This window comes from Channa argus, chromosome 2, assembly GCF_033026475.1.
Source record: "Channa argus isolate prfri chromosome 2, Channa argus male v1.0, whole genome shotgun sequence".
In the NCBI taxonomy this organism is placed as follows: domain Eukaryota; kingdom Metazoa; phylum Chordata; class Actinopteri; order Anabantiformes; family Channidae; genus Channa; species Channa argus.
This window is the reverse complement of record NC_090198.1, coordinates 23,347,620-23,375,586: the sequence shown is the minus strand read 5'-3', so window position 1 is coordinate 23,375,586 and position 27,967 is coordinate 23,347,620. Positions and strand designations below refer to the sequence as shown.

Here is a 27,967-nt window from a genome sequence, read left to right as displayed (position 1 = left end):
CAGTTGAATAAATATGTATTGTCTATCAGACTTTGTTGTTGTATACAGGAGATCCTCTGCAGAACAGGCAATTATATATGCTATTACAGGAATATGTCTTGTTCTGGTTACAGGGAAATTAAGTTTCTCCGGAAATCTTTTTCATTTCTCATTTTGAAAGTCTTCAGTGGTATGAGAGGGGAAAAACTACTCACAGCAGCTCATTTGCTATTAAATGTAATCTTTAAATCATAAGAGGCTGTCCTGCAGTCGGAGCATACAAATAATTATAGATTAATGTTATTGGCTCAAAGAACAGCTGATTAATTTTAAAGTCTTGATGGAAGTCATGCGGCTCTGGTTTGTTTCTCAACAGAGACATTTATTATGTGCTCAGATTTCGGGGATGAGGTACAAAAATTGTGGGTGTTCTGACAGGACTGCAGTGGAACTCTGTCGTGATTTTTCAGCCCTGTTTCTGATGCCGTTTTCCTTTCTGTGTTTCTTCTTTCAGGTGATGGTGTCATCCTGATTTCTTCTTCTTGTGACCTGGGAGTCCCTAAATCCCAACCCATATAGCTTTGGAAAACCCTGGAAATACCTGGAATTCTGGGAGTGTATCACCAAAACTTCGTAAGGTGCCCAGGCACCGGATCAATAGCTTTACATTCTCTTTTATTAGTTTTCGTGTATACAAAGAAAGACACAGAAGTCTGAACGTTAGCAATAGCCGCTGGCCATCCACCGTTGCTTCGACAAACCTGCTGTGACCAAGAGGGCGTGACCTTTCTACCTGCTGACTTCAAACAAGCACTTGAAACGAAAACACAGTCAGAGAGGCTTCCGTGTGGTGGCCACCCAGACCAAAAACCCCATCAGGTAAGGCTATGAAGTCCCCATTGCTCCTGCTGTCCAAGCCCTAAGCCCTTTAACTTCTCCATGGGCTTTGAAGCCAATTTGTCCCCAGACTGTGTCCCCCACATGGTTAGCTCACCTTCAGAGTTTGTGTAAAGGAAAGGCGGGCCGATAAACGTTCCGCTTTCATGCTCTGCTGACCTGTTTGTTCTTCTTGGATTAGAGGCTCTGAATATGTTGATGTTGTTTGGTCGACAGACGCTCACCCTGCCTTCACTTGCAAACTTGGTCAAGTCGGCGTGTGTGACCAGATGGATTACACACCGCATACACAAACACAGTATCCTTAGCTACTGTAAGTGTCACATTGTGTGGACGGGCAAACACATCCTGTACTATAATAAACTTGATCAACACACATAAATGCTCGATAAGATGGCTGGGAAAGACACGTTATGTCATATCTGGTGTACATCTCCATTTACAGTTATCAGTAATGTTGTCATTAATGGGATGTATGAACCAAGATATAGGTGTTTTTTAGTTTACAAAGGGGACGAATCGTGTTTTTCTAGCTGATAAAATGCCACCCCCATTTGAGTGCGTCTACAGATGGGTGAACGTTTTCTATGTGAGGGCCTGATGCGTATAAGAATAGATGTACAGTGTGTTTAAATCATGTCTCATAAATGTGCAAAAATGCGAGATTTCTGATGCATACATGCATTTTTGAGCTTCATAGCACGTGATTGTGAAAGGATTTTGAAAACTGCTTCAGTCTTCTGGTTTTATTAGCGTTCACTCTCCTGGTTGTTTTGCAAAAACTGACAATACATTTCAGTGATTAAGACCTGATCCCATCTGGACTACATTCAATTATTCTGCTTGGTAATAGAATGTGTATGATTTTATTTTTATCTTAGGCAATGAATTAGAATCAGAATGTGCCTGATAAGACTTTGCACCTGCATGGCAAAGTACTTCCTCCCCCAAACACTGTTAGCAAAGACAATACTGCTAATTTTAGCTCCTCAGCTACAGACGTGTATGTTGTTCTTTACTCTAAAAATAAGCTAATTAAAACACAGAGGTGTTTATATAATTAGTGTAATAAAAATGCACAGTGAACACAGGTTGACACAGTGAATGAGATGAGTTATGTCTTTAAGGATCTTAAGAGCTTTGTTGAAAAGTTCAAAGTAATTTGACAAAATTTGGGTCACCGAAATTTGGAAACCAGCAGCAATTTGTTGTTCTGAAAATGAGAATGAAGGAACGGAAAATAAATAAATAAACCGATTTTTTTTTTTTTTGTTTCTCCTGCATCTTTAAAGATTATTTTTAGTGTTGGGAAAAATAAAACACTTGAATGCACAGTAAACAATATTTATTATTGTTGAGATAATTAAGGACGTGACCTGAAATGTATTTTCTATGAAGTCTGATTTAGGACCCAAAGGGTCAGCTGCCTCACAATGGTCCAACAATCATACAGCAGGAGTCAGGAGTGGAGAGGGCTCCAGTCTGGAGGAAAGCAGCTCCCCTCCTGAGCATGTGCACTGATGGAGCTGCACTCCTTGCCCAGGGCTTCGACACTAGACCTTATTTTTCATGTGGGCTGCACACTGTTCTCTTGCAGTTGTGGTTGCTCCCTTTGTGCCAGCCCTCCCCCTTTTAGAGAGATAGACATGCATGATTTCATACATGAAAGCTATATGTAATTGACAGCAGGGTCTATGCAATACATTTACTATTCTAAACAGACCAGTTCCCTCTTTCTCCCCTCTTCCCTGGTTTCTTCCTGAGGAGATTCATGTGCACATAGTCAAAAAACATAGGATCACAAAGTAGACAATACACAAGTTATCATTCTTGTTACAGCCTTTGTCTCGTATGAATGATGAAATTGCACAAAATCCACAAGCACTACCAATATATCTCACACAGGGAGGGTGTGACTGTAGTCTTCAAACACTACAAGAGGAGAAATTTTGCTTTAAATAAAATTAAAATGTGAATTTATGTTTGCTAAAAACACTGGACACACTGGGGTCTTATAACAGGAGATCTCTTCCAGCAAAATACCAATTTATGCAAAAAGAATCAGAAAATTTTGACTTTTAATTCGAGTTCAGGATGAGCAAGAAATCAACTGGTTTGTTTCCAAATTTATTGACAAGCGGACATGAAGTGAATGAATGTGGGTCTGTGATCCAATGCATTTTGTCCTCTAAGCTATGAAAGGGAATATCACATCACTGTCTGTCATTTGACCACAGGGAGGGTATGGCCTTTTGGAATTCAAAGACAGTTTTTCATGTTGATATCTTTTTGCCTTCATAAGCAGCAAAACAACGTGTTTAACTGGATTAGATGCAGCGGATACAGCACAAAGCTGTGAAGATGCACAACACTACAAATTATTCAGTAACTTCATAGCTGATAGAATTGGTATTATACTGTTCCCAATTTATTCTAATGTGAAGTCAGACCATGTGAGCTGCAGGTAACAGGAGCACCTAAACCTAACCGCTCCACTAATCACTTGGTTTTATAGGCTTCAGGAACACTTAAGTCTAGAAGGGGTCACCTATATTAAGGTTTTTAGGGCATAGGGGCCGAACCAGCTGATAGACAGGCAATTCTCAATGACCCCTGCCTCTCAACTCACCAGGTGCAGCAAATATGGGTGGGATCACCTGCCACACAGACAAAGTTTAGGTGATCTGGTAGGATTTACGCATCCATAAGATGCTCAGCCCATCTGAAATTACTTCCACACAACTCCAGGTGGCTTTTGGTCCAGGGCACTTCTGCACAGCTCTGGAGGTTTGATCACATGAGCCCTCCCATGGCTTGTTGGTTCTCAACTAGATGCTGCACGGATGCTGTCTGTCAACACGACTTTGTGTGCAATATTGTGATATGAGTTGTTGATTTTCACGCATGTAAAATTCTGCATGACCCCCCCACCCCTACGCCCCACCCCCTATGTCTGTATTCACTTCTCTGGCTTGTTTGAATAGCAGCCCACTGTGTGCGTGACTGTGTGTAGTAACTGGGTCTATGTCACTGTCAAACGCTGAATAGCCACTGAGTATGCAAACGACAGTCAAAAGCTGGTGTTTTATTCATTGTGGTTAGGCTTCTCCTGCCATTATCGTCATTATATAGACTATGTGTCATTATTAGTCACTTGGTGCCATTGTTGTGCATGTTAACGTCATTGATGGAACTGTAAAACTCATTATGTCTGATTGATTCGCCAATAATCAGCAATTGGGTGTGTAATTTGACACATTATTAGCCTGCTTAGCCACTACACACGACTTTGTTTAAAACTCTATATCAAATGTGTTATAGCCCTCACTTGATATTTATCTAGTAGTTTCTGGATTGAACATCAGGCCTATACGTAGTTTGTTTTATTTATTTTTTTTTTGTTATCAGAAGACACACTTGAAATGATTGCTGTCTTGACCCAGGCTCTGTACTTGAGGATAGATGATGTGGCGGCATCCAGAGGTAGTGTGTGATGCAGGATTTGGATTTGACCCCAATAGTAATAATCCCACATGTGTGTTTGCCTTTTGTGTCGCTTCCCCCTGTCATCTTTCATCTCTCCGTGTTGTTTGGCGCGGCTCCTGTCGACAACAGGGAAAATGACTCTGTTTAAGTTTGTTATATTCAAGTGCAAATGCAGCCAGCACGAAGGGCCCATTTCAGTCGGATGCATGGATTTGTGCCCCCCCGTTTGCTCGGGTCGGTTTAGCATCAGCTAGGGTTGCTGTTACCTGGAGTGGTCATATGGCTCTGATTTGGGATCCCTCTGCTTCAGGGAGCCTCTTCAAAACGCGTGAACCCCCACGAGTCGCGCCTGTCTCTCCCCCAGTGTCTGTGACAGCAGCTTTCAGGTTTTCTCCATTATTCACTATATCTGCGACCTGAAATGAGCATTATCAGAAAGCCTGCTTATTTCTGCAAATTCATCTCCCGTTAAGGGTGTACGCATATGCCTCAAAATAATGCATATATTTAGTACACAACTGACGTGGTTAAATTCAGGGCTTATTACTGTATCAGCCCTGCGTCGATGTTTCCTTTTCATCACTATTTAGTTTGTGCTCTTGCGCATTTCACTGCTGAGTTTTTTTTCCCTACTATTCGTAAGGTGGGAATTCATATCTGGGTGGACTTGTAAGCAATTGAGATCTGAAGGCTACCAGCAGCAAAATTGTTAAAAACATTTTCCTTTTTAAACGTACGAAAAAGTGAAAAGCACAAACACGAACAGAACTTTTTTTTAATTATGATGCCGAGAGCTTTAATGGGCTGCGCAGTTAATCATAATATCAATGGCAGGTTTGGCAAAGAGCAGTTTGACAGCGATTGTTCTTACAAAAACAGATCATGAACTTGACGGTGTTGAGTGTGAGGAAGCAGGATGGAGGCTCACAATATAATAAAAATAATTATTATAAAAAAATTTGTATTTCTTCCATTTATATCTAATTTTAAATATGACAGGACGCTACAGTGATACCCTCCAAACACACACTAACACAGGAAGGGGTGAGCGAAACAGGGAGAATAAGAGAAAAAGAGTCATGCTCGCTGATTTTTGGGGGGATTTGTGCGTGCGTGCGTCCGCGCACGCCAGGCGTGTGTGTGTGTGTGCTCTGTGACTCAAATTCATCGCAGTGGTCAGGATGAAATAATCTGGACAATTGAGTAAAGTCAGCAGAACATCGGAGATTTCTGGACGTTTTAAGACATTTTTCAAATATTGACAGACTCCAGATTTGGGATGAATATGTATTAATCAGACGGCTTTTCTAAAATCCAAACGTCAAAATTGTTTTTGAATTATGCATAGGGACATTAATAAGGTAGCACTGGCTGAACGAGTAAACGGATGAGAGAGAGAGAGAGAGATAGAGGGGGATTGATATGCCTTCTTGTTTTCATGTAAATGAGGCAGACTGACCAGACGGCCGCTCGTCATTTATATTACTCCGTCCAAACTCTGAAGTCACACCACCAGCAGCACAAAACGGGTCCTGATTTTTTCCCCACAAGCTGCACTGAGAAATGATGTCAGGTTTGCCCCAGCGTTGATGGTGTGCATACGATCTAACGTTAACGTGTATAAAACTATTTCACATTGTGATCAGAAATATTTGACTCTCGGTTCAATGCTGAAAACAAACGGGCACTTGATACATCGAATTCTTCCAGGAGCACTTTAATATTAAGATTTTATTTTCAGAGTAGAGACTTCCATCAACAAATCAAAATAAAATACACACACACACACACACACATATTATATATATATATATATATATATATATATAAAACATCAAAAAATAAATAGAAGCATATTGTCTCTAAACAGGCAGTAATGAAATGCAGCAAAGAGAAAAACAGTAGGCCAAACATTCCCACAATAAGACGTACAGAACATGTGGAATAACAACACAAACACAAAACTCCAGAGCACATGAGTTCAACATAAGAGCAATTTTACAGGTTTACACCAAATGTCCACCAATATGAACAAGATGCGGACATGTGAAAGACTAAAGGCAGATTTCTACTGTGTGGATACATTTATGCTTTTCTAATAACGTTAAAAGCAGTTGAATGATGAATACATGAACTGACATAAGAAATGCCGTAATACAAACATCTCTGTAAGTACAACAATAACAATAACAAACGTTGCATTTCAGTTTGATGCAGAAGGCTACAAACACACACACACACACACACACACACACACACACACACACACACAGAAATCCCCACACAGAGCTGTTTCCTCTTCAAGTACATTTCCCGTGTGTCAAACATGACACAAATTTAAAAAAATAAAAAAGAAATTGGGGGGAACTACGAGGCCAGCGACGGATTTGGAATTAGAATATTTGCAAACTCTGTTTAGAAAAATTACAAAATAAAGAATGCATTCAAGAAAAGGTTTGGAAAAAGAAAATGTTCTGTCCACCGGGAAAGCTTCATAGTGGAAAATCATCCAGAGTGAAACACATGCTGCATCTGCAGACACAGGCAAAGTAGAAACCGGGTAAAAGGTTGTTTTTTTCATGAAAACGTGCATTTCCGTAGAAAAGATGTTATTTTTTCTGAATGTAGATTTGTATGTCAACTGTGCTCATTTCTGCAGGATGCTGTGCTAATTAGGCCAAGTTCAAGTTTGATCTGAGCAGAGCTTTTGCTTATCGTTGCTCTTTAACAGTCAAGTGAAAAAAAAAAAACATTTACAGTTTCGGATAAAATGCACCGTCCTCAGTGAACCAACTGTTGTGTTGCAATGTTGACCTGAAATGATTATGATTCCCGCCGTGGACACTCTTCATCTGCTTTGGCCAGGCAGTAGCTGACCATGTTGATTTGCATCAATTAGTCGCGAGGCAGTCTGATATATAATGTTGGACTGAGAGGCAAAGGTGCGCTTTTATAAAAAAAAAAAAAAAAAAAAAAACCCAGCTGATCCGCAGGCGCATGGCTCCTGTAAAAGAGTTGATGTGCTGCTTGATCCCAGTGGTCAGGCTGAACATAAGAGGGCGCTCCCATTGCACCTGGCTGCGCTGCCCTATCCGCCCTAGACACATGGAGAGCCGGACACCAGCCTCTCATATGCACAGAGATGTAGCGGTAAACTGTCCAGTTTGAACACTTAATCATAAAAAAAACACTAACAATTGGTATTGCGAAAATATATAGGTCTATTCAAATATTTTCTCAAAATTCAGATCAGTCGTTTTCCCTTTTTTTACATCCATAACAAAGGACTGTGCTAATATTAAAGTTATGCCAAAAAAAAAAGTTTCAGTGTTTTTCAATCTCAATTTTAAAAAAGAAAGGGGGTGGAGGGGTTGTCCTCCATTGCAAACGTGGGGTCCAATCCTCTTAGACAGTTGTCAGCCCATGTGCTGTGACTGACTGGAGAATCCAACCTGCAGGCGCTGCATGTGGCTCCCCACCTTCTGAGGTGAACTACAATAGCAGTTTAATTTTTTATTTTAAAAATCTGCTCAGCGTTTCTTTTTTTTTGTTGGTTTGTTTTCTTGAACCCCAACGTGGGCTTCCGGTTCATATACACTATATATATCACAATATATATATATATATATATATATATATATATATATATATATATTTCTATATATTTTTTAGAAATATTTGCATTCCATTATCTCACTCAGACTCCTTCCTCAAGAATGTCGGATGCCCTTTTCATCTGTGTTTACCATAGACGCCCTGCTTGTTAACCCTACGAGCATCTGAAATCCGCAAATCCTTTGGAATATAATGGTCGTTATCTCTTTATAAAGTTATATGACTTTTCCAGATAGCAGCGTTTATCTTTAAATACTTTCACCTCTTCTCATTTCCTCGGTTTCCCTTTGTGCTTTGTCTGGGATTGCGCGTCCGTGCGCCGGTGCGCGTGCACGTGCGCGCGTGAACACACATGTCATAGCTGGTACATAGGTGCAGTAACACGCATTTGCATTTAATGCGAGGTGAGTGTAATAAAATGAATGTTTCTCAAAGTTGAGGAGAAGTGCACGCCGGTCTGCGAAATCCCCCATCAAAGAAACGACTGTGGCGCGTTGCGGTTCTGGTGATGGTCAAGCGCTTTCACGTGCCCCGCATCTCTGGAGCAAGTGTTTTAAGCTGCTCTGTGTTTCTTTGTCGTGTCCAGGGGCTGTCATAGCCACAGGTTGTGTTGAATTTGCAATGCCACTCATCGATGTGTGCCTATTGAGGCTGGCACGTGGACATTTATCCTTCCCACAGAGAGGCGCAATTGAATGCTGGCAACACAAAAGCTTCAGACCCTGTCAGTTCCCCCTTTTTTCCCTTTTCAGTGATGCATAGGCCCTAAAAGCATCAAGGCCTCCGTCTGTCTCCTTTTGATTTAGCCAACACTACACTCAACGTGGCCACTGATGGAGTAATGTCAATCAGGCCTTTGCATAAATTTGTAAACTGAAGTTTGCATTGTTGAGCTTTAGGCGACTGACTGGCTCAAAGCTGCCTCCTACAAGCCTCAAATTACACCACACTCTTTTATTATCTCGTAGCCCCGTTAACTCCACTTGCACGCTATTTTCAACCTATTCGTTTTTACAATCTCTTCTTCCCGAGAGAGCAGACACGTCGCAAATCCTCGGGATTCCTGCAGTCTGCCTCTCACATTGCAAAATGTGAGCTGTTCGCCGGGGCGATGCGGTTTTCTAGTTTTTGGGTTTTTTTAATTTTATTTTTTTCTGAGAGAGGCATGTATGTACAGCAGATGCTACATTGCTTAAAACAGGTATCGGTGCCTGCTTGGGCTCAGGGAAGGCAAGTGCTGAGGTAACGCCGTGTTACAGCACACCATATATTTCAGCAGCAGAGAGGGAGAGAGAGACAGAGAGGGAGTTGGGTCTTGGTCCTATGAGCTACAATAGAAGAAGTTTGATTTTCATAGGCTTTTCAAAGAGACATGTGCTATTTAATCTGCAGAAACGCTGCGTCCCATGGGGGGGTGGGGGGGGGGGCTTCATAACCTTCCTAACCTTCCTAACCTTCCTAACCTTTAAAACAAAGGCTTTTGGAAAAAAAACATGAATACAACCTATATATTTCATCAGCCATCCACACCACTACAACATCACGGAAGTCTGCGTAACACGTCAGTTGTGTGCAGTTTTAGAAAATAACAAAATAGACACCCGATTTAACGTGCCATGCATTTCCAACACACGGCTGAATAAATAAATAGGCCTATTTCCGAGCATTTTATTAACCTAGATATAGCTCGTCTCTTCTAAAGCATTGTTTACTGGCTACTTTATGTTCTGTTTGGACCACGCTTACATTCATCTACACGTGCCATTCAACTATTGGCTCTGCATCGGAATTCACTGTATAGGCGCACACGATCAAATCCGTATTGTTTCAATAAACATAGCACGTTATGTGATCAGTGAAAGCTGCTGCTAGTATTCAGTGGACTAGGACTCTCCACGGAGGTGTTTTCACAGAAAGTGTGCACAGTGAGAGTGAGGGATTGTCCATTTCCTCAGAGAATCAACAATAAAAAATTATCATAACAAAGAGCACAGAGAGACTCAAAGGTTGATTTTTTGGCAGCAGTCTTTTCATTCGGAGGACACGAAGGACAACAGTTACAGAGGTGCTTTGCGGAAATGTGATCAAGAAAACAAACGCTATAGCCTCTGCAGGTTTATGTGAAAATCGATGATAAAGGTATTTAGATATTCCTAATCTCGAGACCTATCCAAACGAGATGTGACCATCTGGGCTTGTTGGTTTAATATTAGAGTAACTCTGCTACTCAGAGCAGATTTCATTTCACACAGGCCGGAGATGACCACACGCCTTGATGCAACTCACACATCTATATATTGTTATTTAAGAGAACCTACACGTATTGACAGTGTTTTCCCACCAGTTCCCTAATAGATGTCACGATAACCTGCCCCCCCCCCCCCCCCCTTCCCTCCCCCCCATCAACCCTCTGTGTTACAGCTGCACTTACAAGTATTTCACTTGTGTGCTAACACAATCACAAACCTGTTTATATTTTCTAAACACACATATTGTAAAATTTAAATAAATAGTTTCAAACCCATATACGAAAGAGGAGGCTTCAACAAGTATTTATTAAAAAAAAAAAAGGAGCTCAACTTACTTTGCATAATGTACAAAAACAAAGCAGATTCCAGGAGTTTCCCAATTTCACTGGGAAAAAAAATAAACCTTTATGCTATGATACCCTCACATTATTAAAACAAATCTTTTATTTGTTATTACAGTAATGTTAGAAAGTATCATAATAAATTTCAAGTTGCACTCATATTTTGAGATGACAGTAACTGTAACAACGACAAAATCCTTCCCGTCATGTTTAATCTTTGGCACATTTTATAAAACTGAATTTTACTTTTTAATATTTTGTTTTGAGTTTTAATAGCTCTGTTTTATTCAAATAAATCCTTGCATGCACACTGGGGTTCGAGTTGGAAAACTCTAGGTTTTACTAAAGTAGTCTTTAGTCTTCGCTTATAATTAATCTACATCAAATTAATATTTTACATGATTTTATTCAGTTTAAACATGAACATAAACAGGGATTTTCGCAGTTTGAATCACGTGAAGTTGATCAAAGTTCAAATTTGAAGCTACGCATCAAGACTATTTAATGTGAGTTTCTCCCTCTGAGCAAGTGGGATTTCTGTAAATATAGAAGATATTTTTACCGATACAAATACACTGTTCACTCCAGTAACACCCAGGTGCAAGTGTACTTACATTGTACTTAAGATGAGCACTGCTCATTGCAGATGACAACTGTGCACCGCAGCAGCCTGTGTGTTGCTCTTGTGGACAGTTTTTTTTTTTTTTTTTTTTTTTTTTGCAAACATGGAGAAATCGCTTTAAACGTCCTTTTAATTTTTGGGGTAAAAATCTGTTTTACTTGCTTTACAAACGCCACGGTTGTTTGCGAAATTATAGGTCGAGTACACACAGGAATATAGCAGCTGTATTTCCATTTTAGCCACTTTGGTCGCCAAATGCTCTGTTGTGTATTTTTGATAAGTTGGTGTTGAAAGGTAAAAGCAACTACAGAGACACAGTCCGGTGCAGCTTTGACACCGCTAAAATGACCGAGCGGGGTTGAACAGGAGCGAATAAAATAAAACACGATCGCTCGTGTGCTTTTAGTGGCTACTGCATGTGCATGTGTTACAATACTACTACTAATAATAATAAAAGTGCCAAAAACCGGGAGGAAAACGTTGGAAAAAGTGGAAAAGAGCGGAGGCAGAGCTGCGCCTGTAGCGCCGGGCTTCGCCTGCTGCGGCTGCCTGCTCCAGTATTAACTTTCACTGTCTTCCGTCTAATCAAACTCTTACTTTCCGCTGTTCTTAATTCCATATTTTCAATTCCTGATCATTACTTTCCTCTTTTTCTACTTGTATCTATCCATCCCTCCCTCCCTCGTCTCTCTCGCTCCCTCCCTCCCTCTCTCTCCCGAGCTCTCTCCTTTGCTGAATCTTATTGATCCAGAAGGCGGCTAATTAGCCCTTCCCTTCGTGCCTGTGTAATGAAGCACATGCGCACTGAATTAATCACAGCCATTTTTTGCAGGAAACTAATTAGCAGGAATAAAGATCCAAAGAGTTTTTTCTTTTCAATCATCAGATCTCACTTTCACCTCTTCCTCGCTCCCTCTAACACAAGACTCATCGCCTGCTTTGCATCCAAATTATTTTTATATTGCCTTTAACAACTAATAGTACCTACTTCGTTTTTTACACTCCGCAACAACAATGATCTTTCTTTTGCCACCCTAAGCGCAAACTGACCAAAAGCGGACTGCCTTGATGGGATCTTTAGCTAAATCGTCTCAATACTGGATTAAAAAGCGAGGATCACAAAGCGGCAGCGAGAAATTGTAAGTTTCAACTTTGCGTTTGTCTCTTTTCCTCTCTGTGTTTCCACGATCCTATTCTTTTCGCTGTAGACTTATCTGAATCTCCTTCCTATCTGTTTGTAGTTTACGTGTAGCGGACCTGGCTTTTCCCACATTGTGGGAATTGGCTAGCGATCACAAGTTCATTTCATGCAAGTAGTTTGCTTTATTCTCGATGTTATTTGTATCGTTACCTGTGTTTACATCAGCGATCGTCCTCTTCTCCTCATGAATGGAAGATAAGAAATGGGCAAGACAGCGATCCTCTCCAGGCAGTTGATCGCAGAAAAGCACGGTTTTCAAAACAAATGTGTGCGTTTCGGTGGATCAGGAAAAGGTACAGAGGGCTTATGGTGGTCGAGAAGCGTGTTTTGAGGCACAGATGCAGTAAGAAAGGGGCTGTGTGGAGCGTACGGAGGGCAGCGGTAGCTCCACATGAGAGCAGCCCAGGGAAGGAGCTTCAATTCCAGCCTGTGGGTCCGTGTGCGTCCGGCAAAAGGAAACATGTCTCGGGCTCTGATTTTGACAGATTTGACACTCGCCACATCCACGGGTTTTCAGCACCGTCGTGTGCTTATAAAATCCTCTTCTGGATAAAGACATTTTTGTTCTTCTCCGACACGTCTCTCTCTGAAATGTGCAATCCCTCCGCCCTGCCTTAGTTCCTCTAGCTACACTTTTCCTTTTTTACCCCACTTTGTCCATCTTTTCTTTTTTATTTTTCGTGGGTCTTTGCCTCTTTGAAGCGATGTTTTTGAGTCGATTCTTGCTCATTCCCTGACGAAGTCACATGCAAATCGATCGACCTGTGTGTGTGTGTGTGTGTGTGTGTGCGTGCGTGCGTGAGTGAGGGGTTTGTGTTTGCGAGGGTGTGTGTGTGTGTGTATTATGTGAATGTGTTGTGAAAATCGGAGCCCCGGGTCTCCTTCATGACAGGAGCGGATGAGCAGGACCTTGTGCACGGACAACCCGAGAGTCTGAGTTGCGTTTCAGAGAACAGACATGTGGTTTAGGGAGGACATAGGCAGGCTGTATCTGCCGCCTCGAACTACTTGGCTACCGTATCTGACTTTCTAGAGAACATTTTTCCCCGAGAAATGCTGACCGGAATGAAAACAAAACACTGCCCTGTTAGTCTGACCTTAAGCAGAGATAATCATTCCAAAGTTACTGCCGGAAACTTAAAGTACGGTTCAGGCTAAACCTATAGGTCACTGCATGCATTTAGTAGCCACTTAGCCAGTTAACATTTGTAGTTTTTTTAAAAGTTAAACTACACAAGATATTTTCCACATACAAAAAAAGCAGAAGAGGCTGCAGTCTGAAAGGAAAACACAGGCGAGCTTTGCAGAGAGACACTCTGTCTAAACTGAATGGGCCTTTTGCACAAATATACTTCATTTCTGCCTGTAGCAACATTGTTACCAGGCTCACAAAAAAAAAAAAAAAAAACATTTTGTGGAAAAAGAAAAGCAAAGAAAAAGGGAAATGCAGCTGTTGACGTTTTGGGTGTAATTGCAAGCCGAAAATTCCCATGAATATGCTGAAAAATAGCGAGCACTTTTCGGACGGGATGGAGCTGCGTAGAGTGAGGAAAGGCAGCGAGAATTACAAGTCAGTCTGTGATGTTTGACGCGACACAGAGTCGAGAAAAGAAAGACAGAAACAGGAGATTTTGCGAGCGAGCAGAGGCACAGATAGGATATGTGTACCGTTGGGGGAAACAGAAAGGGGACTGAGAAGCTGTGTGTGGGGGGGGTGGGGGGTAGGTCAGATAGCAAGAAACAGGGGGAACAGGGGTCATGAAGTGAGTGCAGAGAGGATAAAAAAAAAGAGAGAGGAAACCCCCTCGCAAACATCAGAGGGATGATGGGGAGAGAGTGGGTCTGGCTGGGAGAAACGGTGATGGTAGTTGTTGATGTTTTGGGAGCCACACAAAGTGCATGTGCTTGTTGGTTTCTGTAGGATTTTTGGCTTTGGTATAGGATGAAACAAAAAAACGGTAACAGGTTTAAAGAAATAAAATGTTAACAGAGGGGGGCAATGGAAAAAAAAAAGGAGGGGAGGGGGGGTGAGCAGGGGGGTTGGGGTGGAGGGGTCAGATAGCTATGGGCCACAGAGGAGGAATCAGGGGAAGAGGTCAGATAAACAGATTCCTACCTTTCAGACTGGAGAGGAGCAGACGGAGAGAGATTAGCTGGGGGAGAAAGAGGGGAAAGCACTCGTACTGGATATGTCTAATCAGGGACAATACTTTACACTCTGTTTTGTTTTTGGTTTAAACATAATGTTTTACCATAGTGTGTGTGTGTGTGTGTGTGTGTGTGTGTGTGTGTGTGTGTACAACAGGAATTTGTGTGTTTAGATTCCAGCCATTTCTAAATGTGAAGGTGTTATCGGGTGCAGGACAGGTAGGCTGCTGTGCCAAAACTGGAATGATCTCCCTTCCTCCCCTGTCTGACAGTAACACTCCTCTCCTCTTCCTCCTCCTCCCTCTTTCCGTCTTCTGTTACAAAACAAAGACAGCAGACATGTTTACTGTCATCTCACCTGTCTGATATTCATGTCTTGTCTCATAGTCATATTTATGTTTAATTATAACAGATCCTGGCAAAGGTATAGAAGTGTCATCTACCTAATTTTTTTCAAATATACAGTATTTGTGTCAGACATTTTGGATGGAGATAACTATAGTATCTTAAGCTCATCCCTGACTGTGGTACTGGAAGCATTTTGTACATGATGAAATGCCAGTGGTGATGAACACAGGCAGCATTATAAAAACATTTTTCAAAATTTGTTTTGCTATTTGTTTTATTCAGAACTCATGACTTGTGGCCATTTTTTTTCTTTAAAAAATATAGCTTCTCTCCCTCACACACAGACACACACACACACACACACACACACACACACACACACACACACACACACACACACTCTATTCTGCCTGTATTCAAACATTTAGGTGTAAATATTATTTTCCTTCAATTTCAGTAAACGAGAAATAGTAAGCAGCGTGACTGGATTAAAAGTGTAAAAAAAATTCCTCATGCAAATTCTTTCATCATCTTTTTATTTTAAATAATTTTAAATATTTAATTTTAATTTGTTTGGAATAGTTTTTTGACACTAGGTAAACATTTTAAACAATTACAAATATGGTTTTAAAAGAAATTGACACTTGTAAATGTAATGTGAAAATGTTAGACACATAACACAGTTTGTACTAAATCAGAAAAATTGAAATGATTAAAAATGATTTTCTTCTAGTTGTTTTGTTAATCATGTAAGTGCATATGGGTTCAGTTGGTATCAGTGTGTTGTTGCTGTTGAGATTATTAGTCATAAAATGAAGAGGATATTTGGTGCTGTAGTGCTGCGATGATGTGATGACAGTTTTCACTGTAGAGATGTGCAGTGATCCTCCACCAGCAGCAAAGCGGATGTCCACTGTTTGCTTAGTCCATATTACCATATTGAATGGCAGGTAAATCCAGAGTATTCAGGTGTCATTTGACTGTAGGAGTGGGAATAGCGCGTCCAGTTGAGGAAACAAGATTAAGGCGGTAGCAGTCGTCATGGATAGGCTTGTTTCATGGTTTCGAGGTAACACAGAGAAAGAGGAGACAGCGCCTCTGGCTGTCATAACCCCTTCTCCTCCTCTGACTGTGTCTCTCCCCCTCTGTCTCTCTCTCTCTCTCTTTCCCTTCCATCTCACTCTCTATCTGTCTGTGCATATCTCCCTCCTTAGCTCCCACCTTTTTGTGCACTGGCACCGTAGGGGAGCTCACTGCCATGTCCTTGGTCGGAGAGAGCCCTCTTTGGGTGAACAGTAGGCTAAGGCCATACATGGGGAGATTCAGTACTCCTGTGCTAAAGTGTTTGCACAAAAACAAAAATGATGAATAAACAATTTTGAATTATTATTTATTCAAATTATTACTAGTATGTAGATTATTTGCATTTATAGAATTAAATTTAAAGGTCACCAGTCACTTTAAATGAATTGTTTTCTACTGTTTATTTTATGGTAGTCAAAGCACTTTTAATATGAACTGGTTTGCCTTTGTGTGGATGCAGCTTCACTGAAGTCACAGTCAAATGTAAAGTGTCTGCCCCATTAGCTGCATAGCACCCGTTTAGATGAGAGCAGTTGACGCAGATGATGGTTTGAATCTTGCGTGTAGTTTTGAATATGCAAGCTCATGCTGTGAGGACCAGTTCTTCCGGTTGTCCTGCAGCCGAGGCCAGTCTACATGTTATGCTACCGTAAAGCAGGCAGGGGCCGGGGATCTCGGCTCAGCAGAGGGGTGAACGAGAGAGTGGAGGAGATGGTTGGTCATGCCGGGTGTGTGTGTGTGTCTGTGTGTTTTTGAATGCTTGTTTGAGGTGTGCATGAATGTTGTATCTGATCTTTAATCCTAGTGACCAAATGTCTCCTCTTTATCCACAGAAAGGGCCCCCCGTTCGCTAACCCCCCTTTCTGTCTTCTTTTTGAGCTTTTCTCCTTCAATGTCATGCTTTTATCTTTTTGAAGTGAAGTTGGCGGGGATTTTTGTGGTTTGCTCTTTCACAATATGTTATCGTGTTAACAATCTTGGTTAAATCATTGTGGTAGACTAGATTTATGACTGAGATGATGCGCATGTGTCTCTGCATGTGTGCGCACAGCCAATTTCTGATTTGTGTGCATGCTGACATTATGAAAATTTCATTCCTATTGAATGTGATACATCAAGGCCTTGTTATGATACACTTTTTCATAGTCATTATTTTTGATTAATTTTGAAACACAAATATAAGCGAATGTTCATATTCAGACAAATCTCTGCAGACCTATGTTGTCTGTGATAACACAACATCGCTCAGATTTTCTTGCAGTCATGCAGAGGATGGAAAGACGGAGGGAAGCAAAAAAATTATTTTCCATTTGGTTTGTGAAAGCAAAGTGTGGGATCTATTTGGACTTTCTCTCCCTTCAGTTAAGGAAACAGTGCAATACTATGTGATACAAATTTGTATTCCATTTATTAATTCAGTTGCCATCATGGAAGGGGACTATAGTGTGTGTGTGTGTGTGTCTGTGTCCTTGACTAGAATATCAATATTGTTTCTATAATAAATGTACATTATGAGTGTTGTAGCAAACAAGGCTGTTTGTTAAGGTAGTGGTATTGTAACACTGATGAGGACTGTTGTATTTCTGGCTTGCTGTATCGACTTTTAGTAGAAGACCTGTGTGATGCATGCCTGCCCAGGACTGGCACTATTGTAAAAGCTAAGTGTGTGTGTGTGTGTAGCATAGCAGCTTCAAGTGACTGTGTATGTTTCCTATTTGGGGCAGCAACAGTAGCTTGCTCTAGTGTTCAGGGTTGGGTGGAACAGCGGTTTAGTGTCTGTATGCCAACATGCGGGCAACGCTGGGATGACAGGGACCAGTCCAAGGGCTGCGAAATTAAACTGAGTTGCACCCCAGCCCCCCTTAGACCCACCCCTCTCTTGGACCCTGGAGGCCAGCATTCCACCCTCCGCACTGGTGCTTATCATCACAAAGGACAGAATGCATAAAACATGGAGGACGCTTAGACAGAGGCGGCCCAAGTCGCCTTTCTCTCCCCACACTGAGACCTGGAACAATGCACGGGCCCTCTGGCCTGTGACTCTGACGACACACACGTCGTCTTTTTATCCTCCCCTATTTCTTTGTCATCCTCTTCCTCTTCCTCTATGTTACTGTGCTCCACAGAGTGATAGCTGCCCTCGCATTGTTTATCTGTGTCTGTGAAATCTGCATTGTGTAAGTGAAACATAAGTGTGCGGACATGTGCATATTTTGGGGGGGGGGGAGAGAAATAGACAGCGAGAGAGAAAGAGGTTTAAAATATTGACAGTCCATCAGCTGCTTAGCTCCCGCTTTTGTTTTATATACTATCTATTGTATTTTAGATTTTAAAATATGTTTCATATTATTTAAACAAAAAATAATGTACCCATCAGATTTGCATTATAAAGCTTGATAATTGAAATCATTTAATTTTGTATTAAAGTCAAAAATTTGATCAAAGAAGACATGTGAGGTTCAGACCGTCTGCATGTCATTTTGACTCATCACTAATTTTAGGGCAGGTCACCTGATGATGACATCATGACTAGTGCCAAATATAGTGTGTGTGTGTGTGTGTGTGTGTGTGTGTGTGTGTGTGTGTGTGTGTGTGTGTGTGTGTGTGTGTGTGTGTGTGTGTGTGTGTGTGTGTGTGTGTGTGTGTGTGTGTGTGTGTGTGTGTGTGTGTGTGTGTAATCAGCTCTTCAGCTTTTTTGTCGTCAGTGGGCTTAAGTTGGCCTGAAAGGCCAGATCAAGCGTTGAAATGTGAAAGTCCTATGAGCGTTGTGCTGTATGAAGTCCATTTTCCTTTTCTCCATGCTAGTCTTGCTTTTGCTTTTCCCCTTTTTTTTTAATTTGTTTCTTTTTTTGTCAAACTTTGATATTTTATTTCAATTTGTTTGTGAACGCTCTGTTTAGATTTCGGATCTAGGTTCTTTTTTTTTTTAATTTTTAATTTTTCTGTGGTTGCTCTGACAAATAGCAGTTATGTTCGGGTTTTAGTCTGTGTGTCTGATAGCTGGGCTATAGGAATGTACTTGGGATGTGCTGGACCCCAGCAGGTCTATGGCACTTCCTCTCTGTGTACCTCACAGCTTATCCTCTTCAGGATTATAGAGAGAAGAAAAGAAAAGAGCACCCTTTCCCTCTCACACCCTCGTCCCCATTTTTTCGATTCACACACACAAAAATCTCAACAAAAAGTGTAATTCACTTGCAAATGTGTAGTAGCCCGTCCATGTTCCCAGTGGAGGAGAGAGAGAGAGGGAGAGACAGAGAGAGATATAAGGAAAGGGAGGGGCAGAGATTGTAAGACAGAGAGAGCAGGCAGCAGTGCATTTCAGTGTGAGACAGAGCTGAGGTGAAGCTACCGACTGCTTCTTCCTGAACAGGAATAGCAGCCGACTGCACCTGCCCATTGATATATTCTTATGGGGTTTGAGCATGTTTGGTTTCTACTGTGTAAGTAACTGAAGGAGGGTTGGTCTCATACGGTAGGTGTATGAACTGTGGCCCACTATTTGTCATTCCCCTAGCTTCTCCTGAGGTGGCCTGGTGTTGTTCGCTCAGTGCCCCAGGCGACTGATCTGCCAGTAGTGAAGGGGTTAAGAAGCAGGGATAGCCCTCTTTTGTCTCTGCGGCCCTCTTTGCTATTGTTGTTGTGGAATTGAGCTCTGTGCTCCTCACTTGACCACAGCAAAGCGATAAAATGGCCTCTAAGTGCTGTAGCCTCCGTAGTCCTGTGATGTCAGCTCTCCTCCAGCGTCTGCTTCTGTTTTGCTTAAATCTACAAACACATGGGCATGTTTCTGTGCACTGGACAACATCTGCACTCATATAATGTATGTTAGCCAATTAGCCAATTTAATTATTTACTGACGTAAGATTATGCTCACACGGTTGATACCTGGTAAAAATGCATGTTGGTTAATTTTGCCCGATGTTGGTGCTTTGCATTCAAGCACAAAATACATAAGATCTATATGTATACATAGATTGTACATAGATTTTAAATGACCTATTAGCACCAGTTCTGCTGAAATGGACACATGTTTATTAGATTTAGACTACATATATTTTCAGAGTAGTAACAATGTTTTTAATACTCTTTGTGTCTGCCTCTTTAAATGACAGTAAAAATCTAGGCCGGTGTGACGCCACCAACTGATAGTCATTATCAAATCAAACAAAGAAGTTCTGCTTTTATAGCTGTTGAATGAGCTTGATTCAGGGTTAGAAACCTGTGTCCCTTAGCTATGCACTGTTACACCATTTATTTATTTTTTCAGTTGTATTCTTATGAATAATGATACAAATAATGTGCATAACAAATTTATTTTTCAGTTTGAGAATGTACTATTATAATGTATAGTGTTGGTGGTATTGCATTTGATTGCACAGATGATTGTTTATAGCAGAGTCCCACCGCTGCAGACATTGTAATTAAAAAGAAGATATACTGCATGTGCGTCTGTCGCCATCCCATCTCATCTCGTCAAATAAGCATCTAGCTGAACACTGAGCATGTCAGTGGATTTATGAAAGATTTCTCATTGGTTGAATTATAATTGGCACTGTCCCGAGTGTAAACCATTTATGCCAGGTGTCATACAGACTGCATTAAATGTTGCGCCAAACTGCAATTAAAGCAACATTTCTTCAAAGCCACAATATTACACCGCCAAATTATTCTGAAGGGTGTCTCTGTCTTGTGTGCCGTTGCCTCACCCTTCTCCTCTCCTGCCCTCCTCCTCCTGGAACACGTGGGATTTTTCTCTCTCGGTCTCACTGTACCTAAAACAAATGCTCTTTCTCATTTTCCTTGTGTTAAATGAACAAACATAAGGACCTCGGTGCCTCATAATAAATTGATTAGAGAGAAGCACACTCACACAGCAACACCAAAAACTGGAGATGTAGTGTGTGTGTGTGTGTGTGTGTGTGTGTGTGTGTGTGTGTGTGTGTGTGTGTGTGTGTGTGTGTGTGTAGCCTGAGGAGAAGAAGACATACTCTAGAGACATAATCCCTCTTTCTTCCTAACATACATACACTAACATAGCAACAACAAATATATATTTACTGTATACAGGTTAATGGCAGTTCTTATGTGCTGGTCCTCATGCTCCCACCTCTCTGGCAGGCTATGCTCTAACCACTGTTTTGTGCCCACTGGTTGATGGCTCATGACAGCAACAGTGCTGTAGCGTTTACGTATTCCACACAGAGCTCTCTGTGACTGTTTGGTTTTCACTCGGATGTTCAGTGCCACAGAGCAGAGATTTGGTCTACACTGGAGGGGGTGGGGCAGGTCTCATGGGGCTGACACAGGGCTAGACGGCCGTGAAAGACTGGTGACCTCGGTTTTGTGACGTCATTTGCCTCGTCTGGTCACCATGGCATTTATTTCCCCTGCTGTTTAATGAATGAAGATAGGGGCTCGGTTTATGCAGCTATTGGTGATGTTCAGGTGAATTTGGATACTCCAGTGGAAACAAAAGAAAGCCTTATTGCCAATTTATAACGATGGCTCGAATTTAAAGCGTCCTTTCTATTACCCAATCATCTGCTGTGTGTCTGCAAGTCTCTCACTCTTCAGTGTAGGTTTAATTAAAAGTGACATTTTCTTCTCTTTTTTCAATCAGGGTTCAACATTAGACTTTACTGTTTTTCTCAGGTGGTAACAAATGGCAAGCGAGCATTGTTGTGTGAAGCAGTAAAACCAAACACACCCTGACCACATATAGGAAGTCAGCCTGAGGTAAGAGCTAGGCTCAAAACGGATACTGACTGTTAGAGCATTTTTCCCCCCTCCTCTTTACATGCCAAGTGCCAGTTCTTTCACAAGAAATGCTCAGCTTTTCATGTCTTCTGCTGCTCTCTCTGCCTCAAAGCTAAGGTTGAGCACTTTCTTCCCAGAACCATTGTAAATCATGCACATTTCATATGATATAAACATCACCTAATAGATTAGGTAAAATCAGGGCAGCATATCATCTGTACATTCACTGTTCACCCTGCAACCCAGGCAAGGTGTGTATCCATATCAGGAGGAGGATGGCTGTAAAATAGGCAGCTTTTTGTTGGAGCCAGGTGTTTCCTCATGTTGGATCATGCCCTGATGAGGAACAACAGGCCACATGACAAGTTTTTAATACTAGTGGATAGCTTTTCACTCTGTGGTCTTCACGTGAGCAAAGCTCAAAAACTCTTGCAAGCAGTGCAGACTGATAAAATTACACTCCGGGCTGAGGATTAACACAGGAAGTAGCCCTTGTTTGGTGCAGGGGCTGTGTGGATGTACGTTTCCCTCCTAGCAGCACCAGGAGCAGAACAAGTGTGTCGCTGACACAGCCTTTGTTTACACTGGAGAGAATATGGGTTTGGAGGAAGCAGAAAAAGGAGGGAGGCACTGGTCAGAGCAGGAGGAGAGAGGGAGGGAGGGCACTGACACCACTCTCTTCCTTCCTTTCTATAGTTTTCTATACGTTTTCATTATGAATCCTTTTGTCAAAACAACAGTGGACTGAAGGGGAAGCATAGAATGGCACGGGCAACATGAAAAAGATTTTGCATAAATATTGTAGAAAAAGTGTGATTGGAATATTGTTAAACCTTGTGTAAATGCATTCTCCTTCTGACTTCAGGCACTACCCGTCTCCCAGACAGACTACATTAAACAAACGTGCATGTTTTGACCCCAACACTCATTTCTCACACTCTGTAGATTCTCAACTTATGGAACAGCTCCGTGCATGTTTGTGCGTGTGTGCAGATGTGTATGGATGTGTGATTGTACATGTGTGATATATTTAATATGAGTACTTTCCTGTCTCCCACATAGAATTTCGATATAAGTAAAAAAAAAAAAACACGCTTACACCTGCACCCTCTCTCTTGTTGCGTGTCAGTCGTGTGGTCAGGGCAAAATGTACTTTCACATGACAGATGGCTATGTGGGCCTTTAACAGGAAGCCTGGCTACAGTGTTTCACAATCTTTCTAGAAACGAGAACTGAGTACCCACACTATGGTGTGCTACCCGCATTTTGTGTAATGGATGCCAACTTGCCTGTAGTGGGTACAAGCACGAGGGGAAGGGAGGGGGTACCCTGACATAAGTGGACCCCTGAGACCTCCTAGAGGGGTAGAGGTGTGGCGAACGTCTGTTTTGGGCATGGCTTGTGTCATAGTGTTTAGTGTTTGCTTGTGAGGGCATTTATATGCAAATGCTAAACAACCTATTGGGCTGCCTAATTACAGCAGGTCTTTTGTGTGTGCCAGTCGGTGAGAAGCAGGGAGTTTCTAGCAAGCCAGGCCTGGACTTCCCCTGCTTGTTTACTCATTGTCTTTCCTTATTACCCCCTCATTGACACTCCCCTTTTGTGTGGCGCTGCCGTTTGCCTGCATGCTGGCTCCTCCCCTTGTGGTGCTGGAGTTAATGTAGTAGATTAAAGAGGCAGCACTCTGGCCCTGTTTACTTCCTCTTTTATCTGGTGGCCCTGCTCTGCTTTACTCTACAGCCAGCCCACCACTCTGTAGCTCTTGTGTCTGCACCACCCATTCAGGAAGGATTGAGGCTCATAGTACTCTCTCTCTCCAGCAACTAATACTCAGCTAATTACTTTGGGTGATAAAAATGCATTTAGGTCAGGTTCTAATGCAATGCAAATTTATGAGCAGACAGAAGCAAATATTAACTTGTAGAGTCGCTGATAGTTATTGGCTGGAGACAAAGGTACATTTCCCTTAACTGTCAAATATAAGGGTTTTTACGTGCTTTCTGTATGGCTGCCTGTTTTTTTTTTTTTTTGCTTTTTGTTTCCTTTGTTGTCAGGGATCTGAGGACAATGACAGCAGGATCCTCTGAAAATCTTCTAACTCTATGGGCTGCTGTATAAAGATACGTGTATGATGACAAAACAAGTAAAGCCTGCATACTAAGCTCTATTTTTATTATTGTGTAAAACCTGAGTTTAAAATATAAATTAAAGTTTCTCTTCCTCTTCTCGTCCTCCCCCCCTACTTCTGTTTAAAAGGTGTGAATGCTGTTTTTAATGGTTAAATAAGAATGTTATTACTATTGTAACTGTGAAAACAAAAAATAGTAACACTGGTGTGCGTGTCTGCGTGTGCACATGTGTGGTTCTAAGTGAGAGAGGGAGGACAGACACCCTGTAGAATTGCTTGGCGTTTGTTGTGACTTCACGATTTCATCTCTTTTTATGATTAAGAGGTTTGCACAGAGAAAGGCAGCATTTCGCCTGTTTTTAAGGTCCAGATTGAAAACTTATTCACACTGTTAGTTTTTCCGATTTAGTTGAATTCCTCTTTTATTTTATATACCGTGCATCAAATACACACTGCACCAATACCCCTGTTTATTGTAAACCAAACTGCATTTTGTCCTTCTCAAAATATGTGTGTTTGTCTCACTATTCACTTACTTCTCTTTTTTTCCAAAAATTGCTGCTGAATATACACAACCATATAAAACTGGCCCTGCTGCATTCCTGTGAAATTATTTGTCTTGTGCTAAAACAAAGAGAGAGGAAGAGAGCAAAAGCCCTGGTTTAGAGTTGCCTCTCACTTCATTTTACCTCTTAAGTTTCAGCGTTTGTTCCATGGTTTGCCACCAGTTGTGCCCCTTAATGCGCCAATTACGCTGCCACTTTCATGCATTCTCCTTTCTGACATACACATACCCTGAGACACACTCATACATCCATACACAGAGGGAGACTTGACTGGCCCAGGAAGCCAATCTGGATCAAAGGCGCTGTGAGGGTGTCAGGGTACCTCGTAGAAAACAGCTGCCCCTCGCTGTCTCTGCCTCTCACCCTGGCCTGACAGCAGCCAGAAATATGAGGCCTCCCCAGACCTCTGTCCTGGGAAAAAAGGACAGGACAGCACACATACACTGAGAAAAGCTTTTGTCTCTGCTCCCTCTCTCACTCTCCCTCGCTCACTCAAACATACAAAGACGAAAGAAAGCCATTTGTCTATGCTCATTCATTCAGTCACAAATAGAAATTTTCGTTTTGCGTATACATTCCCTCTTCCAGCCTCACAAAACCATTAAATTATCCCATGCTTGATTTCTCTTTATTGTCTGTTTGTTAAACTCTTTCATTAGCTGTTTTAGTCAATTTGGTGCAATTTGTCTGTCAATCTTACTCTGCGTTTGCCATTCTGTCTACTTCTCTCCTATCGTCAACATTGTGCCTTCTCCTTCTGTGAACCAGGCCTTCCTCAGCACTGTCTGAGGGGGCTTTTCTCGCCACATGTCTGGGATTTCTCTCTGTCTGTCTCTCTCTGTCTCTCAATGTCTGTGTTTCTCTCTCTCTCTTTCTGTGTCTCTCTGTCTGTCTGTCTGTCTCTCTCTATCTCTCTGCCTGTCTCTCTCTCTCTCTGTCTGTCTCTCTGTCTGTCTGTCTCTGTCTCTCTCTCTGTCTCTCTCTCTATCTCTGTCTGTGTGCCTCTCTCTCTGTCTGTCTGTCTCTCTCTCTCTCTCTCTCTCTCTCTCTCTCTGTCTGTGTGTCTCTCTCTCTGTCTGTGTCTCTCTCTCTCTCTCTCTCTCTCTCTGTCTTTCTCTCTGTTTCTCTCACTCTCGCTCTCTCTCTCTGTCTATGTCTCTCTGTCTCTCTCGGTCTCTCTGCTCTGCTTCTCTGGCGTGTTTAAACTCTGACAGAATTGAGAAAGGCATTCAGCTCCTTAATCCGGGCTCCCTCTATCAGGAATGCTAATACGTGTGATTGTGTGACCCACTGAAGCCCAGCAACATCTGCAGGAGCCTATGGCGAGCCCCCAACCTCCCACACCCACCCGGCCCCCTGTCTTTGAGCGTTCACTCACTGCCATTATTTCATTGTTTCACTTCACGCTTGTGACCGGGCAGTGCAGTTAACCCTCTGCTTGGCAGGCCAGGCAAGCTGCAGTCCTGCACACAAGGCCGGAGGGGTCCTGAGGAGGGGTGTATGGGTTTGGGACACCCCTTTCCCAGGAATGGCCTCCCTGCCTGCCCATCTGGACCCCTACACACAACTCCACTCCTCACACTGTTTATTTATGCGTTCCACTTGTAGTCAATGCATTTGTGTGTTCACCTAGTCTGTTTAAAAATGTTGTCACTTGTGAGTTAAGGCATAATTGCAGGAACTGCCATCTGTGGCTCACTGTTAGACCTTCTGGATGAGTAAGATTTTGCTTTATCAGCGACATCAGGAAAAGGAAACTCGCTCTTGATAGGATGAGATCTGAAGGGATAGTGGAGTTAGCAAATGAAAACCTGTTATTAAATTTTCACCAACCCTTTTGCCAGGTATTGGAGTTGAAAGAAATTATTGTGAGGATAGTGTCTGTTTTCAGAAAGATGAATTACTGGTAAAGCACAACTGACAAAGTGAATCTTTGTCAGGCTGGAGTGCTGCTGATTGAATTACCCTTCTCCTCAGCACTGGCTGTACTCCTGCATATGTATTCAAGCTACACCATACCATAGAGAAGCAAGGGAGTAGATTGGATTTCTGTGTGCCTCAATCACATCCTAACATTAAGCTATTAAAGCTTTAGGATTGTTAAACCTGTCAGAATCCAGCTTGTATAATCTGTTTTTACCGGATTCCAATAAAAAGTCTGTGTATACCACGTAAATTGTAGTTTCAGAGCAATGCAAAGCTTCTTGGATGAGAAGAAAATTCAAGCAAAGTTAATATTTTATAGTTGTTTGTACAATATACATCAGGCGATTGCCTGTGGGTTTTCATTAGATGTCCACTCTCAGGTGTCTAAGTAATAATTATTCATTCCAGGGAGTAAAGGAGCAGCAACCTTTGAGAGTAGGTGACCTGAATATGTCCATATTCAACACAGTAGCAGTGTTCCACATATTTTACATCAAAACAAAACTACAACCACATTAGTTGTAAATTAATTTTAACGTGTGCTACAACCCACACACAATAAAAAGACACTTATTGTCTAAATATCAGTTAATTGAGTTTGCTACATATGGGGAGGTATTTCCCTGCAAATCTTTTTAAACTAATTCTACACAAAGAGTCTGATCTGTATCCATTCACAGTGCATGTGGTGACCATGAGTGTTCCAAGTTCAGAGACAATGTTCAAATACTCGCACACTTGTCCTGTTAATGTTAGAACCATGATTTTGTCCATTGTTATCAAATCTGGGATTAATCATTACATTTGGGGCCATGTTCCCACGGGGGGGTATATGCTTTGGATATCCACAGAAAACTTTACAATTGTTGTACAACTCTAGGTTGTGTCTAGAGCTGCTACAGGCCAAAGTATGTAAAGAATCACTGTTTTGGGATTCTCTGTCTCTTCGCCCGACCTCTGTTGTTCAGGCTGTGCTGTGCTAAAACACATTATTGGACAATTCAGCATGAACGTTTCCTGCATTCCTCTACTGGTGAATGTCATCGTAGATTTATTTTTTTTAATCCCCAATGCTTTCGTAACATTATGAAAAGTTCCTTTTTCACTCTCCTAGTATTCTTAACTGGCTGCACCAAAGACAAACAAAAACAACCCTAAAGAATAATATTAATAATTTTGAAATTCACATTGTGGAGATATTAAAGGCTATTCTTAATCACAAAAGTATGTGCCTATTCAAAACTATGTAAAATCATACTTTTTATTGTTTGATTATGATGCCTATTGTGTCTGTCTTGATGTGCAAGGCCTAACATAATTGAGGGAACATTATCTACTGTTTAGAGCCTATTTTACAGAAAGTAAAAGTACTAGAAAAAAGAATTTATTTTGTCAGCCTTCACTGAATGTGCATCTGAATATGAAATGCTAAATTGAACCTTTTTTAAATTGCCTAGAAATGTATTAATGCCTGATAATAACATTATTCCATGATGTTTGGAAATAGATGTGAATGAATAGGCCCCAGAATTATGTTATACTATTAAAATACTGTGGTGCCACAAAACATAATTAGTATATGAAGTCAAAATATGGTTGAAAAAACATTTTCCTTCAA

At 41.6% G+C, this 27,967-nt stretch overlaps 1 protein-coding gene and 1 long non-coding RNA gene across 5 annotated transcripts in view; one reads left to right on the top strand and one right to left on the bottom strand.

Annotated features, from left to right (window-relative positions):
• The window catches only part of zfhx3b (zinc finger homeobox 3b), a 169,568-nt gene that overhangs the window by 22,632 nt on the left and 118,969 nt on the right, over positions 1-27,967 (top strand). For 3 of the 4 annotated variants that reach the window (XM_067485313.1, XM_067485322.1, XM_067485304.1), the window contains exon 1: positions 11,732-12,328. The gene's annotated coding sequence lies outside the window, so the exon portion shown is untranslated. Of the gene's footprint in view, positions 1-493; positions 859-11,731; positions 12,329-27,967 lie in introns of those variants that run through there. The other variant, XM_067485311.1, reaches the window with a different exon arrangement.
• On the bottom strand, positions 3,834-13,317 carry LOC137104339 (uncharacterized). The gene is made up of 3 exons (XR_010911678.1): positions 12,541-13,317; positions 4,629-4,778; positions 3,834-4,478 (listed from the first exon to the last, which is right to left on the bottom strand). It is a non-coding gene; the product is annotated as an uncharacterized lncRNA (long non-coding RNA).